Source organism: Lontra canadensis, unplaced genomic scaffold (genome assembly GCF_010015895.1).
Source record: "Lontra canadensis isolate GAN:19392208 unplaced genomic scaffold, GSC_riverotter_1.0 scaffold2, whole genome shotgun sequence".
In the NCBI taxonomy this organism is placed as follows: domain Eukaryota; kingdom Metazoa; phylum Chordata; class Mammalia; order Carnivora; family Mustelidae; genus Lontra; species Lontra canadensis.
In genome coordinates, this window is record NW_022630996.1 from 62,577,829 (window position 1) to 62,586,506 (window position 8,678).

Sequence of the window (8,678 nt, forward strand, 5' to 3'; positions counted from 1 at the left end):
TATACATGAATGTGTATGCTTTAGTTTCATGAGGCAGTAAGAAAGCAAAGGTTTCTTTCTCATAAGCAGATGTGGAAATCATACATAGCACCTGGATTTAACACTGTTATTCTCCTTCCTTCTCATCTCCGAGGTAGTGTTTGTTGGTATTACCATGTTAACTTTGTGGTTTATAAACATTTTCATACCATTAATGACTTTGATCTTCACAAGAACCTTGGGGCTAGAGGAAGCATGCCCATTTTATAGATGAATAGAGACTCAGAAAGTGAAAAGACTCAGAAAATCATCAAACCAACGAGTGACAGAGCTGATCTCCAAACTGCACTTCTGACTCCAGGTCCAAGGTCTATTCCAATGTACCAATTGATTTCTCTGGACAAGGCACCCTGGAGTGGAGTTCACACCAATTTTTCTTCTGTCAGCCCTACTTTAGAAGCTTCATTAATTTCAAATACCATTGGGCCTCCAGCAAACAGGTTGTTTTTTGTGCCTGAGAACCTTCTCACTTGAATATCCTCCTAGGGAACATGACAGCTCAATTGCTTGTCATACAATAGGGCAGGAACTGGCAGATTGCTTCTTCCCTGCAGCAGAATTCCACCTTGGGTTAATGAGAGAAGGTTTCTGAAGCTTCAGAGTAGTCCCTTCAATTCTACATAAAGCAGTTGTCCCAGGAAGTGGGGACTTCAGAGACCCCCATGATAGCATGCTTTTCTGAGTGTCGCATATGGCATCCATCCCAGCATAAGTACTTTAAAACACAGACAATAAACGTTTTTTGAACTGTACTGAATTAGATTACCTGTCCTCTGTATATTTAATGAAGACTCCATTTATAGGAGGCAAATAAATTACTGTGTTTCCAATAACCAAGTTCCTCTGAGACTGATTCTCAGGGCACTTGAGAACTTTGGGAGCTATTTTTCCTGAAGTTCACTGAGATCCTATCAAACTATTTTGTTTTAAAAAAAAGTTATCAGGGTCTGACTGTAACTACAAAATTTTATCCTTATTATAAGATAATTAGTTTATGGCTCACAGATCACTTGTCAGGACTAGTGTAGGATTCCAAATAGAAATGCCTGATAAACAGTTGCATATCCAACATGAGAACTTTGAGGAGAGGCCTGGGTTTAAGAAATAAAATTTGAATCATTTTTATATACTTACAATGCCTTTGGCAGCAAATAACAGAAAACTCTGACTAAGACTGACTTAGAATAATTTATTATCCCAAATGACAGGAAGTTCAAATGCAAGGTAGATTCCAGGATTGGTTCATTTAATGACTCAAGAGTATCATCAAGAACCCAAGTTCTCTTCCATTTCTCCACTCCACTCCACTCCACTCCACTCATCATGGTTACAGATGGCTGCAGCAGTTGCAGAAATTATATCTAGACATCACAAAATCCAGAACATGGGGAAACAACCACCTTTGCCTAGGTCATTTTCTTATGCATAAAGAAACTTTTCCCAGCAGCCTCCACCAGAATTTCAGTAGTTTTTCCTTGGCTATGTGAAACGTCATCTCCTAAAGGAATTACTGGCAAGAGGTACGAGATTAGATTGGAAGAATTTAACCCCCTGGAGATGGAGTCAACACTCCCAGAAGAACATAGCTGGGTGGAGGAAGAGGAGACATCCAAATAAAATTTACGTTTTTTATGGAAATGAACAAATGGAAATGGATGCAAGAGGATGAGATCAAGAGCAAACAAGGAGGGAAACACCCTTGGAAAGACCAACTTTAGGAAATCAAAGAGAAGCCAAGGAAGGTTAAGCAAAAGAACTTGGGAAGAAACTTTTTTTTTTTACTTGAGACCTTTCTTGTTCTTGAGAAAGGCTTGTATTACTATATACTTTCCTCTCAGGACCACCTTTGCTGTGTCCCAAAGATTTTGAACAATTGTTTTTTCATTTCTTTTGTTTCCATGAATTTTTAAAATTCTTCTTTAATTCTTTAATTTCCTGTTTGACCCATTCATTGTTTAGGAGGATGCTCGTTAGCCTTCATGTATTTGAGTTCTTTCCAACTTTCCTCTTGTGATCAAGTTCTAGTTTCAAAGAATTGTGCTCTGAAAATATGCAGGTTGAGACCTGATTTGTGACCCAGGATGTGATCTACTCTGGAGAATGTTCCATGTGCACTAGAGAAGAATGTGTACTCTGTTGTTTTGGGGTGGAATGTTCTAAATATATCTGTGATGTCCATCTGGTCCAATGTGTCATTTAAGGCCTTTATTTCCTTGTTGATCTTTTCTTAGATGATCTGTCCATTTCTTTGAGGGGGTATTAAAGTCCCCTACTATTATTGTATTATTATTGATGTGTTTCTTTGATTTTGTTATTAATTGGCTTGTATAATTGGCTGCTCCAATGTTAGGTGCATAGATATTTAAAATTGTTAGGTCTTCTTGTTGTACAGACCCTTAAATATGATATAGTGTCCTTCCTCATCTCTCATTATAGTCTTTGGTTTAAAATCTAATTTATCTGATATAAGGATTGCCACCCCCACTTTCTTTTGATGTCCATTAGCATGGTAAATTGTTTTCCAACCCCTCAACTTTAAATTGGGAGGTGTCTTTGGGTCTAAAATGAGCTTCTTTTAGACAACATATCAATGGTTCTTGTTTTTTGGTTTTGTTTTGTTTTTAATCCATTCTGATACCCTGTGTCTTTTGATTGGGACATTTAGCCCATTTACATTCAGGATAGCTATTGAAAGATATGAATTTAGTATTAGTATTAGTATTACAGCCATTGTATTGCCTGTAAGGTGACTGTTACTGTATATTGTCTCTATTCCTTTCTGGTCTGTTACTTTTAGGCTCTCTCTTTGCTTAGAGGACCCCTTTCAATATTTCCTGTAGGGCTGGTTTGGTGTTTGCAAATTCTTTTAGTTTTTGTTTGTCCTGGAAGCTTTCTATCTCTCCTTCTATTTTCAATGACAGCCTAGTTGGATATAATATTCTTAACTGTATATTTCTCTCATTTAGTGCTCTGAATATATCATGCCAGTCCTTTCTGGCCTGCCAGGTCTCTGTGGATAGGTCTGCTACCAATCTAATATTTCTACTGTTGGATGTTACAGACCTCTTATCCCGAGCTGCTTTCAGGATTTTCTCTTTGCCACTGAGACTTGTAAGTTTTACTATTAAATGACAGGGTGTGGACCTATTTTTATTGATTTTGAGCGGGGTTCTGAGTGCCTTCTGGATTTTGATGCTTGTTCCCTTTGCCAAATTAGGGAATTTTTCTGTAATATGCTCCAATATACCTTCTGCCTCTCTCTTTCTTTCTTCTTCTGGGGTCCCAATTATTCCAATATTTTTTTCATCTTATGGTATCACTTATCTCTCGAATTCTCCCCTCGTGGTCCAATAGTTGTTTGTCACTCTTTTGCTCAACTTCTTTATTCTCCATCATTTGGTCTTCTATATCATCAATTCTCTCTTCTGCCTCATTTATCCTAGCAGTAAGAGCCTCCATTTTTTATTACACCTCATTAATAGCTTTTAAAATTTCAACTAGGTTTGATTTTAGTCTTTTATTTCTCCAGAAAGGGATTCTCTGGTATCTTCCATGCTTTTTTTTGAGCCCAGCTAGCACCTTGATAATCATCATTCTGAAATCTAGTTCTGACATATTACTAATGTCCATATTGATTAGGTCCCTAGCCATTGGTACTGCCTCTTGTTCTTTTTCTTGTGTGGTGAGTTTTTCCATCTTATCATTTTTCCAGATGAGAATAGATGAATGAGAGAACAAAATACTAAATGGGTAGCAATGACCCCAGAATATATACACTAACCAAATCAGAAGAGACCAAAACCAGGGGGAGAAGAAAAGGGGGGAAGGAGGGGGATATATATATATATATTAGACTGGTGAATAGAACTGAGCCACACACTTGATTTTGGGTGTATTTTGGTCTTTTAGAAAAAACTACCTCCTAATATTTTAAAGAAAAAAAATATATATATATATATGGGTAAACATGATGAAGGGATGGAATATGATTGTAAAGATGAAAGTTTAAAAAGATTCTAAAGAAGGAATTGATAAGAAGTTGGTGGAAAAAAAAGAGAAAAAAGAGGAAAGAATGTGATCAGGCTGGAGACTAGAATAAACCCATGCATTAGATTTAGGGTATATTTTGATCTATTAGAAGAAATTGTATTCCAAAATTTTAAAGAAAAAAAAACCCTATATGTATACAAAAAATAAATACAACGAAGAGATAAAATATGAATATAACAACGAGAAATTTTTAAAGATTTTTTTATTTATTTGACAGATAGAGATCACAAGTAGGCAGAGAGACAGGCAGAGGGAGAGGAGGAAGCAGGCTCCCCACCAAGCAGAGAGCCCGATGTGGAGCTCAACCCCAGGACCCTGAGACCATGACCTAAGCCAAAGGCAGAGGCTTAACCCACTGAGCCACCCAGGTGCCGCTATAACAATGAAAATTTTAAAAAAGATTTTTAAAAATGTATTGATAAGAAAAAATAGTTATGTTAAAATAAGTTAGAGGAAATTTTTTAAAAATAGAATAAGAAAAAAAAATTTAAAGATTTAATTTTGGAAGACTAAAGAATCATGGGGAAAAAGCCATGAATTTTTTTTTTTAAGATTTTAGTTATTTATTTGACAGAGAGAGGCACAGTGAGAGAGGGAACACAAGCAGTGGGAGCTGCGGGAGGGAGAAGCAGGCTTCCCGCTGAGTGTGGAGACCAATGTGGTGCTCGATCCCAGGACCCTGGGATCATGACCTAAGCCGAAGGCAGACGCTTAACACTGAGCCACACAGGTGCCCCAAAAAACCATGAATTCTATGTGTTGCTTTCCCCTAGCTCTGGAGTTCTGCAGTTCTTATTGATCTGTGAACTTGGTCTTGGCTGGATGTCCTTGCTGATCTTCTGGGGGAGGGACCTGTTGTGGTGCTTCTCCAATGTCTTTGCCCAAGGTGGAATTGCACCACCCTTGCCAAGGGCCAAGCTAAGTAATCTGCTCGGGTTTTCTCTCAGGAGCTTTTGTTACCTGAACACTTTCCATAGAGCATTAGAGGATGAGAATGAAAATGGCGGCCTCCCAATCTCTGGCCCCTGGAGCCGAGAGTTCAGGGCCCCACTCTTCAGTGCACCCTTAGAGAAAATCAGTCAATCCCTCCTGTCTCCCTGGTCTCCAGCCACACTTGGAGCTCGCCCAGCCTGTGACTGAGCATTTCTATCTCTGGCGCACAGCCCCATTTGGAGTCTCCAAACCCAGAAGGCTCCTGCAGCACACCCCCATGCCACTCCTCCCAGAGAAGGAAAGAGGGGGTCTTTCTGGATCTGCCACTTGTGGGGTCCCTGCTCGAAGGACAGTGGCCCAACTGTGCTTTGGATCACAGTTTAAGGTAATCCTGAGCTGAGAGCCCCCTTCTCGGCTCCATCTCTGCAGGCAGTTTCCCTGCTCTGATACCTGGGAGGTCTGCCACACTCAGACACCCCTGGTCTTTTTGTGACCCCATGGGTTCTGAGATCACACTGTCCCTGCGAGGGCTTCAACCCCACTTAGCCTCTGGAGCAAAGTTCCTCAGTGGAGCAGACTTCTAAAAGTTCTGATTTTGTGCTTGGCTGCTCCCTTACTTGCCAGAAACCCCCCCACCCCATCTGTCTTCCTGTATATCACCTCGGATTCACTTCTCTGCACATCCTACCTTCCAGAAAGTGGTTGATTTTCTGTTCCTAGAATTGCTGCTCTTCTTCATTTCTATCTCTTGTTGAGTTTGTAGGTGTTCAGAATGGTTTGATAACTATCTAGCTGAACTCCTGGGACCTGATATTTCAGTCTCCTACTCCTCAGTCATCTTGCTTCCCACCCTGGCCTCCTCTTTGCAAAATCACCTTTCTGGCTGTATTCCTGACTAAAAGTAACACTTTCCAGTGAGCCACCTACCCTTCCACCATCTTGCTCCACGAAGAAAGTTTTCTGAAAAAAATATTTTATTTATTTATTTGAGAGAGAGAGAGAGCATAAGCCAAGGGAGCAGGGGCAGAGGGAGAGAAGCAAACTCCTTCCTGAGCAGGGAGCCTGATGCAGGGCTCAATCCCAGGACTCTGGGATTATGATTTAAACTGAAGGCAGACACTTAACTGGCTGAGCCACCCAGGTGCCTCAGAAAGAAACATTAAGGTTAATCTGGGCACACTTTAAAAAGGCAGTGAGAGAAAGAAATTAGACACAAATTTTATCATTGTGTATCCATAAATATCTAAGAAAGAGGGTGATCCTATGTATTTTTGTCCCTAGTGAAGGAGGTTCCTGGATTTATAGTGACCACCACCTAAAACCAGATTTTCTCAGTTCTATTTTAGTGAAATTTTATTAGTCTAATTAACATATAACTTAATATTTTTTTAATTTAAATTTTTAACTTTATGATTTTTCATTTTAAGAAATTTAGCAACTGGGAGTTCTGATTCTTAGCTTCAGGCCCTCAGTAGTAGAGACTAACCTGCCAAATAGTCATAATTGGATGTTGATAGACAACGATAGTCACTTAAAACTGCAAAATCTCTCAATAAATGTCCCATGATAAGATATATCATGACTGTACATGGAAAACCTCCATGATATATTCCTGTCCTTCTAGAAAATTACTGTTTATTTTTTAAGATTATCAGTGCCAATATTACCTCTGCTGTCCAGCTGCCCCAGTAAACACCCAAGACTATTATGTAGGCCTATAGCACTACCCACAGAACTTGGTTGGAGCCCTTGTCATATGTCTACTTACCCCTGCAAGACAATGGATGAAATTTATTTTAAATGAAACCTAGAAATGATATTAGCAAAATACTATTGGATATGTCCAGGCAAAACCAAACACTGTTTTTTTTGTGTGTGCCTAGCCACAGTTGTCTAATCTCTAATGTGATAGGGTAGGACCAAACAAGCTCTTCAATTTCTTTAAATTCTATAGCCTATGATTTTATTAACTTACTAAAAACATCTATATCTTCTTAGCAGACAGATACTATCAGATCCAAATCTTTTTTTTTTTTAAGATTTTATTTATTTGACAGAGATCACAAGTAGGCAGAGAGGCAGGTAGAGAGAGAGAGAGGAAGGGGAGCAGGCTCCCCGCTGAGTGGAGAGCCCGATGCGGGGCTCGATCCCAGGACCCTAAGATCATGACCTGAGCCAAAGGCAGAGGCTTTAATCCACTGAGCCACCCAGGCGCCCCCAGATCCAAATCTTAACCAAACTGCTGCCTTTGCTTAAATAACTGAAGCAGGAACTAGACATAAAAGGTTTGTTTTCACATTTGAGAACTCAGCATGTCACCTCACTTGTACTTTTATCATTTTTATGCCCACTACTTAGTGGAGGCACTGATAAGTAATCATACACACTATAGTGTTGCCAAAAACTTACTATGTCATTAAAATGTTCAAATGTTTTTAGAACATTTTTGGATTTTTTTCCTTTTTAGATTATTTGCTTAAAGGAAGAGAACAAGAAACCAGCCTAAGCACTTGTCAAGTAGGTGACCAAGTAAATCCTGGCCAAATAGAGTTTGGGTACTCTGTGGCTATTAAAAGGCAAGAGATAAATCTATATGTAATGCATGGGGGAAAGTCCTGTACATATTATTAGCTGAAAAACAATATTTCACTGGTTAGTTTTATGCTATGGTTCTTTATGTGAATAAAAAATTTTATTTCTTTATGTGAAGAGAATACTCAGTAGGAAATATACTAAACTATGAATGGTTAGTAACCATTGGAAAGAAGAAAAGAGTAGTGGGTGGAGAGGCTTACATTTTTTTCTTTTTTATTTTACATAAATTTGTACTGCTTTATATATATATATGTTTACAATAACAAAAATAAAAACACATAAGGAGAATCTAACACTCTAAATCATTTATTTGACTGGAATTCCGTTTGTTCAACATTGTTATGTCCTTTTCATTAACCTGCCTTTCTTTTTCTCCATTTTCTTTGTCCCTTTCCTCCTGGTTTCCTCCCTGCCCCCCCACGCCCCCGATTTCATTTCTCCTTGTTTTCATTCCTGCCTTTAATTTTTTTCTCCCTGCTCCCAAACTGGATCCCATAAAGGTAGAAATCAGAAAGTGTGAATAGGGGATATTTGTGTCATCTGCTGCCTCTGGGCATGCAGGGGGTCCCCAAACAGAGGATTCTGAATTAACTATGTCATTCTGGCCACCTGAGAGGAACTGTGCTCAAGACAGAAGGACATCAAGATTCAGAGGACAGCAATAAGATATACAAAACAAAATTTCATTGCTGAAACCCAGAATTTTCTTTCTTCATCAGAATATATAGATGTTTGGCTTTAATGGCCTGGCCATTTCTCCTACTGGACTATAGAAGAAGGAAGAAGGGTGAAACCTGGAGTAAAAGATGCTTCTGTCACCAAGAGAGGATGGGCTGTTGGCTACCAAGGCAACTGCAAGGTTAGTCAGAGGGCTAATGAATATAAAATATTCACTATATAAATATAGATATAATATATATAGATATAAATATCTATATTTATATATAGATATAATAGAAATATAGATATATAGAGATATAAAATAACTGGGGTCTTGCTTCTTATGGCTAAAAGTTTATGCCATTGAAGTGAATTGAACTAAATTGATCTGAAATTGAATT